This window comes from Orycteropus afer, unplaced genomic scaffold (genome assembly GCF_000298275.1).
Source record: "Orycteropus afer afer isolate SDZICR_OR568_19922 unplaced genomic scaffold, OryAfe1.0 scaffold00131, whole genome shotgun sequence".
Classification (NCBI taxonomy): Eukaryota; Metazoa; Chordata; class Mammalia; order Tubulidentata; family Orycteropodidae; genus Orycteropus; species Orycteropus afer.
The window spans coordinates 428,751-439,179 of record NW_006921718.1 but is presented as its reverse complement, the minus strand read 5'-3'; the positions used below and the strand labels follow the sequence as shown (position 1 = coordinate 439,179).

Genomic DNA, 10,429 nt, shown 5'->3' with positions numbered 1-10,429 from the left:
TAAGAGAGCTGGCATCTGGCTTGATCAGAAAGGGGAGAATGTGTTAGCGAAACCCAAAACCGAGATGCTTGGTATGATTAAAAAGGCTGCCTTAGATCTAAATTAAAATCTATTTTGAATCAAACTACAGCTTGACCTAAAAACTCTGCTTCTGCTCCTCTGAAAAGACAATGCTGTTTGTAAAAGTTTGACTGTTTTTAACCCAAAAGGAGCAAAGGTTGATATTTTTCTTTGTATGAAGAATTGTTTGTTGAAAGATGTTTATTGAGAAGATTTGCATGGCTTGATCCAAGAAGAATGCCTTGGTCAATATGACCCAGGAGGTTAGGAAATAGAAATGATAAGGTTAAGAAAGATTATAATTTAACAACCCCCTTGTAACTTTTTGTCATATATCCCCTTGTGCTTGTAATCATGCAGCCCTTTGTTTACTCCACAGGATAAAAACCCCAGTCTCTTCTTGCAATTTGGAACACTATGGTACCCTGCTTGGGTGCTAGTGTGTCTTCCAACTTGAAAATCACTCTACCTTTCAACAAAGCTCTTTGCTTTTTTTTTTTTTTCCCTTTGCTTTCATTTTTAACATCATGTAAGACTGGTGCTTCACCAGTTTTTCTGCCAGGTAATCCATGAGTAGCCTTGTGATCAGGCCAGTGCTGGGACATGGTCTGCCAGCAGCTAGAGCAGGAAGAGGATCTTGGCTTCAGAGCAGTGCTCATAGAAGGGAGAGTACAGCAGCAAGGAGAGCAGCAGGATGGTGGGGCACCAGAGCTTTAGCCATTCCCTCTGTGTCAGGCCCTTCCTGTCACTCAGGAGGCTAAGCTGGTCATGTCCACAACACCAGACAGGAACCAAGGCATCCATGACAGCTAGCACCAGAGGCCCAGGCTAAGAAAGTGCAGCAGGGGCTGAGCAATATACAAGGACTCTGAGATGGTCTCCTGTAGCCCCAGTGAGGTGGGGGTGACATTGAACTCTTCATGGTGCTGCTTCTGCTGTCTCTCTGGCTGCTGGGGGGTGCCCCAGTGCCTTGAGTGCAGGGACAGAGTGTTCTGGAGGGTTTGCACAACTTGGCTTGACCACATCTCCACACAGGGCTGATCCTGGCTGCCAGGGCTGGGGTCAGCATCCAGGGGCTATGCCTGGGTCTCCCTGTCCAGAGGAACAATGGTGGGTGAGGTCTGGAGGCCAGCCTTGAACCAGATCAACAGAAACACCTGCAGTACAGCCTTGACTAGCTGGATGAGGGCGATGACAAGCCAGAGGCCCACTTCACCACACACCTTGGTGGCCCCCATCTCCATGAACACCTCTACGCACCCCAGCACACTCAGCCATGTCAGCAGCTAGTGAAGCTGATGCTTTACTACAACACCACCAAAGACTTCTGCTTGAGTTAAAGGGAAGTGTTATAAATACTGTTTCCCCATTTGAGCAGCACATTAAAATAATCAAATGAATTTGTCTTCAAGCATTATTTATTCAATAATATTATATTTTCCTCAAATATTATCTATCATTTGTTGTTATGTGCCGTCAAGTTAGACCTGACTCATAGCGGCCCCTCCTTGGGTTTCCAAGGTGGTATCACTACAGAAGTAGATTGCCCAACCTGCCTTCTGAATCATTAACTGAAATATTGTTCATTTTACTTGACCTCACAATGGCTTTCACATCCTATTAACACCCTCTTCCATATTTCAGAGGGAGAAAGTGAAAATGTACCACCTGAAGATCTTTTTAAAATATAGACTCTGATTCAGAATTGTGGTGGTTAAGTTTGTGTGTCAACCTGGCTAGGCCTGGTTGAGTGGCTGGAGAGCTGGATGTAGTGGCATGATGAGACTGGTAATCAACTCTCTGGTGGAATCTATTGGGAGCAACTGAGTAGCTGTCTTTGGGTATATGGTCTGCTTCCCTTATATATGAAACAGCTCTGGGGATGGTCTCTAGCTTATGGCATGCTTGAACCTGTCCTGTAGATGTGTTATTGTTCAGCAGCCTGCCATGCTCTGCTGACCTTGGGACTTGAATTAATGGCCTGCTGTGTGGTTTGGTAGCATCGTGACTGAGCCATTTTATTTGTCGACCTTGGCATTGTTAGCCTCAGCAGTCAGTAGCTGCTTGAGTGAAGAGATGCCTCAAGCTTCAGTGGGCTGGAACAAGAGTCAGAGCTTAAGCCCAAGGTCGAAGGGCTTTCACACAAACCCTAGAGCCTGACGCTTTGAACTCGTACTTCTAGCCTCCCAAACTGTAAGAGAATAAACTCCTGTTTGTTAAAGCTGTCCCATTTGTGGTATATTCTTGTCATAGAAACACTAGGTAACCAGAACAAGCATATCTGAGATGGAAATGCAAATTTCCAGCAGGGGGTTGAATCAGTATGTATTGGGTTAAAGTCCTGGTTTAAAAACTCTTTACAATCTTATTTAGACCAGTGGATCCCAGACCACATCAGATTCATCTGGGTTTGGGACTCACTCATTTTGACAATGTTCCACTTACCAGGCTTGTTTAGGAGATAGAAAACTGAAGTACTATTTACCTAGGTAATTCTTTTAGAATCCAGGGCAAAAGTAATTTAGCCTTTTCTTCAATCTAGGAATCTGTTTGCTTTGCTAATTTGACTACCCTAATCAGATTGATAATGTCCCTTATCTGCAATGAGGCAGGGAAGAAATCCATTCAGAAGTGGAAGATGAACTACTTTTCCCTCCTGCTTGTTGCCTACTAATGTGAATCTAGGCAGAACAGACACTACTTGGCAAAAGTTGAGTACACAGAAGTGAAAACCATATTCTTGCTGAGCTCAATCATTCCACCCAGAGACTCAGGCCTTCTAGTGAGTGTAAAGAAGTGCCTTCCTTATATCTTGAAATTATGCCAGGGGTCTAGTGAGACAAAGATGAGAAAGGGTCACTCCCATTACTGTTGTCACTACAGGCTAAAGCTTACCTTCATCTCTCCCATTTCTGTGCATTTACAGTAAACACACTTCCCTGGCCTAAGTTTAGTAAAGGGCTAGAAAGAAAACACAAACATAATAATATCTACTCTTCATAAATTATATGTACACTTCCTTTCTTACATGTTAACAGAGAGATGATAAGAACCTATGGGAAAATATTTAGGTTGGCAACATCTTATTTTCTTTGTTCTGCTCTGATTCTCATCCTGTGTACCCAATGTCAGTAATTCTCACAAATATTTACACAATCACCCATGTTTGGAACCAAGGTTTCCATTGGTCTCTATGCGTCCTTTGTACATAGGGTTGATGAGAGTCCCAGCCCACTCCAGGGCACCAAACAATAACAACTGTGCCTCCTGCTTGAACTCCCTCCCATTTTTTATCCACATTGCAACACTATGACCTAAACTCATGTCTGATTTTATCTCTCTGCTGATTCAGTGGTTTCCCAGAGTTTTGTGGTTAAGCTCAAATTCCTCAGCTTGGCATGCAAGCTCCTTCATGATTTGACATCCGCCTGCTTCTTCTGTCTCATCCACCAGTGTCCCACAAGCACCTTCCACTCCAGCCGTATAACTGCTTTCTTCTGTCCTCTAGGCTTCACAGGTGTCATTCTTTTTGCTTAGAACATTTTAATTAATTAATTATTAATCTACCCAGTTAATTCTTATTCTTCAAGACCAAGTTCTTGAAAAGGAACTCCCACTGACCTCTTAACAATAGAGATGATTTTCCTTCCATGCTGTCAAATCACCCTTAGTAGCTAGCTTAGCACCTGTTATATAGGATTACACTTGATGGTTTACGGTTCTGTACCTCCTACTAGGTGGAAAATTCTAAGAGTGGAAAAACATGCCAGTTTGTTGTTATAACTTCCAGCACATAGATATATGCATGGGATGTAGAAAGTGCTCAATTTTTTTTTTTTTTTTTCAGAATTAACTAAGGAATTGAATGAGTCAATAAAACAAATAGGTAAATGACAAAAAGAAATATCTGAGGTTTGCTAGGAAGGCGGATGTGCAAAGCCCGCCTTCTTACTAACAATTCCTCATTGCTTAATATCTCCTTTTGCAGTTTCACTTTCAACATTTCGTTTCTGCTGAAACCTTGCTTTTCAGATCTAGTCTGCTCGTTCTGAACTCTCTCCAGGACTCTAGATGAGGTTTATTTCCTTCTATAATAAACATATAGATGCCATGCATTGTCATTTAACCAAGCCATCTTAATTAAGTAGATCTTAAATTTTCATCTTTTCTGGTATGTTTTTCCCAAATCATTTTAAATAAATAAAATTCCTGTTAGTACTCTTATATTTAAACATAAAACTCACTAGCCACTTTTTTAGTCAACTATGGGCAGCGTCATTGCTTCATTTGACTATGGAATATAGAGGAAAGAGTGAGATCCAGAGTCAGAGATCTGAGTGTAAGCACCAGTCTTCCTACATTCTGTCTGTGCTACACAGGACACGTTGCCTCCCTTTTTAAGCCTCAGACTCTTCGGAAAGTTATGGATCAGGGTACTCTCTATCAGAGTTCCAACAGTATGACAAGAGGAGATCTGAAAGCATCTAGCCCCTGCCCAATATATAGTAGATTCTCTCTAGATAGTAGGTCAATAGTGACCATGTACACTCATATGAAAAGACTTTCAGTTGATATTAAATATGTACAGGCTTAATTTCACTTGGATTCACACTCCTAGGCCAAAACATTTTTAGTATTTTAAATCAAATTAAGTAGAGTATAGAGCTCTGGTAGCATAGTGCCTAAGGCACTTGACTGCTAACCAGAAGGCTGGTGGTTCAAACCCTCCAGCCACTCCTCAGAAGGAAGGTTGGGCAATCTCCTTCCGTAGTGATACTGTCTCGGAAACCCAAGGGGGGTCGCTATGAGTTGGGTCCTACTTGATGGCACATAACAACAACAGCAAGTAGAATATGTGAGACAAGAGTCTCTGAGTTCTAAATAGAAAAAAAAAAAAAAAAACACCTTTTTTTCTTCTTTTAAATCACAATGTATGACATAAATTGATGTAATTGCTGAGGTCACTGATTTATTGATGGGTGAACTATTACAGCCCTCCATACATACATGTGATATAAATGTGAAAGAAAACAAAAGCTCTGGCTTGAGCTTTTACCTCAATTGTCCTCTCTTTTGCTCATTTTCTTCACCATTTCTTGCCATTCTTTCTGTGGTTTAACACTCTGTCTGAGTGTTCTATATCCTGATTTCTGCTCAAATCTGGCCCACATCATCATTTAGGAGGCTTTTTTGGACTTGTTTCTTTGGTTTACAAAATTCAATCTCCTATTGTTACCTTAAAGTAGTGGATGGAACTTTTCCTTTGGCTTTAATTGCTCTCTATTCGTCTTCCTAAAACCATGCTTTGCCTTTTTCTACCTTGCTAAGTGCCCTGGGAGATTAACGTTAAGAACAGAATCACCTGAACTTTCTTTCCCTCTAGTTTTCAAATGAGCTCAGAAAATGCTAACCACTGGAAATACATTGAAGGCTGGGAGAAGAGGTAAATCAAAATACTAGATCCCTGCCACCTGCTCACTCTTGGCTGACCATGGTGCTGGCAGTGGTTGCCCTGCTTATGGTCAGATCTTTGGGGCAGGCCCACTTACACAGTTTTACCTCTCACCAGGCTTCATTAGCACACTCCTTCCCCTAACCTCTTTACACCTATGGGTAAGAAAGACTTCCTGAAATTGGAGTTTCTGGGGGCCTCATCTATCCTTGTTGGTCTCTGAACCCTGCTCCGCCCCCAGATCTATAAAAAAAATTCCTTCATTAAATCTTTTTCAATTAAATAATTTCTTGCTATGACCTGCCTGATTCAGTTTCAATGTATTCTTATTACCAGGAAAAAGATATTTGCTTGTCTAGATTTGGCTCCAAGGATGAGATATTGGGGTTGCTTATTAAGCAATAAAACTGAAGTGCATAGAAGTTAAATTACTTGTCCAAGATCATCCAGTCAATTCATCCAACAGTGTATTGACACATAGAAGAAGTCAGGTAGTGGAGATAAAAATAGGTAAAATATAGCCCCTACCCATAATAATTTATATTCCAGTAGAAGATAAAGGTACATAACTCAACATTTAAAATATAGGAAGAGTAAGTACCTAGTGCTGAGAAAGCCAATAGAAGACAAAGCCAATTTAATCTAAGCTTTGCAAATGGAACCAAGAGACAAGGAAGTAAAAAACGATGATTGTTTGAGTTAGAGCAAGAGCATGTCTTGAATTTGTCTTCTCTTGCCATTTTTCTTGCTATATTAGAGATGAGATCCTATTCACATGCTGTCTATTTTCTCCCAGATTCATCCAATGGCCTTCTGTAAAAGGACTGTAATACTTGTGTTTTCTGTCCTCCAAACCATTTCCTATATTTTGGTCAGAATAATCCTTTAAAATGCAAATCTGAGAAAATTCCTTGTTTAAAGCTGTTTAATAACTGCCAATTTCCCGTAGGATAAAAAACGCTATGGCTAACACAATAGTACATGACTTGTTCCTGCCTATCTTATCAACTTTCTTTTTTAGCAACTCAACCCTTTTCTCTTTTCTGTTTTAGCTTTTTTTCTTTTTTTAGTAGTTTCTTAAAGAAGTTATTGTATTCCCACTGAAAGACCTTTGTATTCTGTTCCCCACCTTTAGCATTCCTCTGAACCTTCTGTCACTTATTCTGGTAATTACTACTCAAACTTCAGGGATTAACTTAAAATATATATGCCTTAAGGAAGCTATCCTTGAAAACTCCCAGGTGAGACCTCTGTTATATATGCTCTCATAACAATCTGCATTTATTCTTCAAAACATTCTTCCTAATTTTAATTAAATTAGGTGTGTTGGTTGGTTGTTTACATTAGTTGTTTTCACATTTTTTTCACTCCTATAAGAATATATCATCCTTGAAAACTGGTTTGATTTCCAGTTCTTCACCAACTTATCCACAGTGGTAGATCTAGTGCTTTACAGATGGGAAGAACTAGTTAAATATTTTTTGAATGAATGTGGGAATATGGAAAAGACACAGATTATAAGGAAGCATTGCAATGAGATAATGTGCAAGTGATTTTGATGACCATGTATTAAAAAAAAAAACAAAACACCGCCATTGAGTCAATTCTGACTCACCACAGCGATCCCCATTGGGTTTCTGAGATGGTAAATCTTTACGGAAGTAGATTGCCTAGTCTTGCTTCTGCATAGTGGCTTGTGGGTTTTAACCACCAAACTTCTGGTTGGCAGTCAAATGCCTTAGGCACTGAGCCACCAGAGCTCCTTATGTGTTTAATGGAGTTATGAAAAATGGAATTGGAGAGAACTATAAAAGCCAAATCTTGAAGGGTTCTAAATGAATAATGAAAAAAAAAAAAAAATGGACTTATTCCTGAGAGTGATAAGCAGCCATTATTATTTTTAAGCTGGTACTCGTTTAAATTTGGTGACTGGGGAGGCTGGATTGTGAGGAAAGAGGTTGGAGTTAGGCAGACCAATTAAGAATCAAATACAATTATTCAGCTGAAGAACATTAAGAGTATAAACTAATGTTTTTCAAATTTGTTGCTTATCATAATCATCTGGAAAAGTATTGAAGCCCACAGGAGCTCAGTCTCCTTGGAGTGGGATAGAGCATGGGTCTTCACATTTTTATAAAGTTTTCCAGGGGATTCTAATACCCTTACAAGTTTGAGAACTTCTGAAAGAGTGAAGGAAGAGGAAATGTAGAGTTGATACATCCGAATGATTAGAGAGGTGGGAGATGAGCACAAGAGAGTAGTTCATATTAACTTTCAGATTATTGGCTGCAGTGACAAATTGGGCCATTGGCCAAGAAGAAGAGGGATAATTAGCTTGTAATCTTATTATTGGGATGAAAGTGAACAGTAGTCTCTTCATTTTACTGGGCTCAACAAGGGCTACTCCAGTTTGCTACTGAAAAAATTGGAAGTGGAATCCATCCTGACATGTTAGAAGAGATTATAGCAGACCTCAGGTTTTCTGCAACTGTTTTTGAATTATCTTCAGTAAGATTTTGCTTGCATGAGATATTAATGATATTGTATGATAATTTCCACATTCTGTGGGATCACCTTTCTTTGGAATGGGTACCAATATGTTGCAGCAGTATATTGACAGAGAATTTCCAGAGGTGCAAGCTAGATTCTGAAGAGGGCATGGAATGAGGGATACCATTGCTGATGTCAGATGAATCTTGGCTCAAAGGAAAGAATACCAGAAAGATGTTTACTTGTGTTTGACTGTGCAAAAGCATTTGATTGTGTGGATCATAACAAATTGTGGACAACATTGAGAAGAATAGGAATTCCAGAATACTTAATTGTACTTGTGAGGAACCTGAACATAGACCAGGAGGCTGTCATTCAAACAAAAAAAAGGGAATGCTGCATGGTTTAAAATCAAGAAGGGAGTACATCAGGGTTGTACCCTTTCACCATACTTATTCAATCTGTATGCTGAGCAAATAATCTGAGAAGCTGGACTATATGAAGAAGAATGTGACATCAGTATTGGAGGAAGAATCATTAACAACCTGCAATATGCTGCCAACACAGCTTTGCTTGCTGAAAGTGAGAATGACTTGAAGTACTTAACTGAAGAAGATTGAAGAATACAGTCTGCAGTATGGATTACATCTCAATATAAAGAAAAAACAAAAATCCTCACAACTGGACCTATAAGCAGCATCATGATAAACGGAGAAAAGATTGAGGTTGTCAAAGACTTCACATTGCTTGGTTCTACAGTCGACACCAATGGAAGCAGCAGTCAGGACATCAGACGATGTATAGCACTGGGAAAATCAGCTGCAAAGGACCTTTTTCAAGTGCTGAAGAGCAAGGATGTCTCCTTGAGGACGAAGGTGTGCCTGACACAAACCATGGTATTTTCAATAGCCTCATATGCATGTGAGAGCTGGACAATGAATGGGAGAGACTGACGAAGAGTTCATGCTTTTGAGCTGTGATGTTGGTAAAGAATGCTGAAAGTACAATGGACTGCTAAAAGAACTAACAGGTCTGTGCAGAAGGAAGTGGAGCTGGAATGCTCCTTAGAGGTAAGAATGGTCAGACTTCGTCTCACATACTTTGGTCATGTTGTCAGAAGGGACCACTCCCTTGAGAAGGATGTCATGCTTGGTAAGGTGGAGGGTCAACGGAAGAGGGGAAGGTCCTCAATTAAGTGGATTGACACAGTGTCAGCATCGATAGGCTCAAGTGTAGCAAGAATAATGGAGCTGGCTCAGGACCAGGCGGTGTTTTGTTCTGCTGTGCATAGGATCGCTATGAGTTGGAGACGACTTGATGGCACTTAACAACAACAACAACAACAACAACAGGTTTTCTGATTCCGAGTTCATGATTGAATCTTAAAAATCACAGCTAATAAATTATATGACTCTTTTAGAATATAATTTTTCCCTCTAGGTATGCTATTGCTGAATAGTCAACTTGATTTGTCCATGAAAGAAAGCATGTGAAATTCACAGTAATACTTTTAAATTTTGCTAGTGTAGGTATTTATCCAGTTGTCAAATCTTTTGTGATTCATACAAGTTTAGCATTGACACTCAAACTCTGGATAATATTAAATATTGTGAAAGATCAATGGAGAAAGTGTTTGTTCACTAATGGAATTTAAAGAGGAACAACCCACATACTAGCATGGTGCTAATATTTGCTGATCTTTAATACTGCTATTGAAATTTTAACAGAAGTATGTTATAGATTTAAAGTTAGTTTGACATCTCTTTTTAATGGATGATGAATAGTGGCATTCTGTGGATTTGAACTTTAATATAAAATATAATACTGTGTGCTATCCAAGAGAATGAATTGGGAGAGGTCCAAAGATTATAATGGTCTGTTTTGTTAATATTCCTGTATCTATTATTACTACACAGGAAAATTTATGTTAAATATATTTTTTAAGTAAAAATTTTAGATTGTCCCTTAATTTTTCACATATGAGGGACAACCTGTATTTGTAGAAAGCAGGTGGTTTCCAGTGGGGACATTGCTAACCAACTCTGGAAATTTGGACTAACCATTAAGCCTCTTGGAGATTCAGTTTTCTCTGTGTTAAAATGATGGTTCTTTTGGTTCTACAATTCTGTGATTGCAGATTCTATCAACTGAGCATTTCTACAGTTTTTAATAGAAATATGATTTAATCTAGAAGCATCTGTTACAGTCTGTATCATATTTTGCCAAGTCCTTGACCTTAATTTTACTATAGACATCAGATGTTCTTTCACAGATTCTATTCTGTGAAACATTAATTATGATTATGTCTTGAGTAGTGTCAATCTGACTCAAAAAATGCCATATTTTTAACATTAATATTAAATGAATTCTTAATTAAGATTGTCAACACCACCAATGATATAGTTCAGTGCTATTTTAGCATTAGAA

General features: G+C 39.2%; 1 pseudogene; it reads right to left on the bottom strand.

Annotated features, from left to right (window-relative positions):
* Positions 1-532: 532 nt before the first annotated feature.
* Positions 533-4,063, bottom strand: LOC103200558 (annotated as a pseudogene).
* Positions 4,064-10,429: the final 6,366 nt, after the last annotated feature.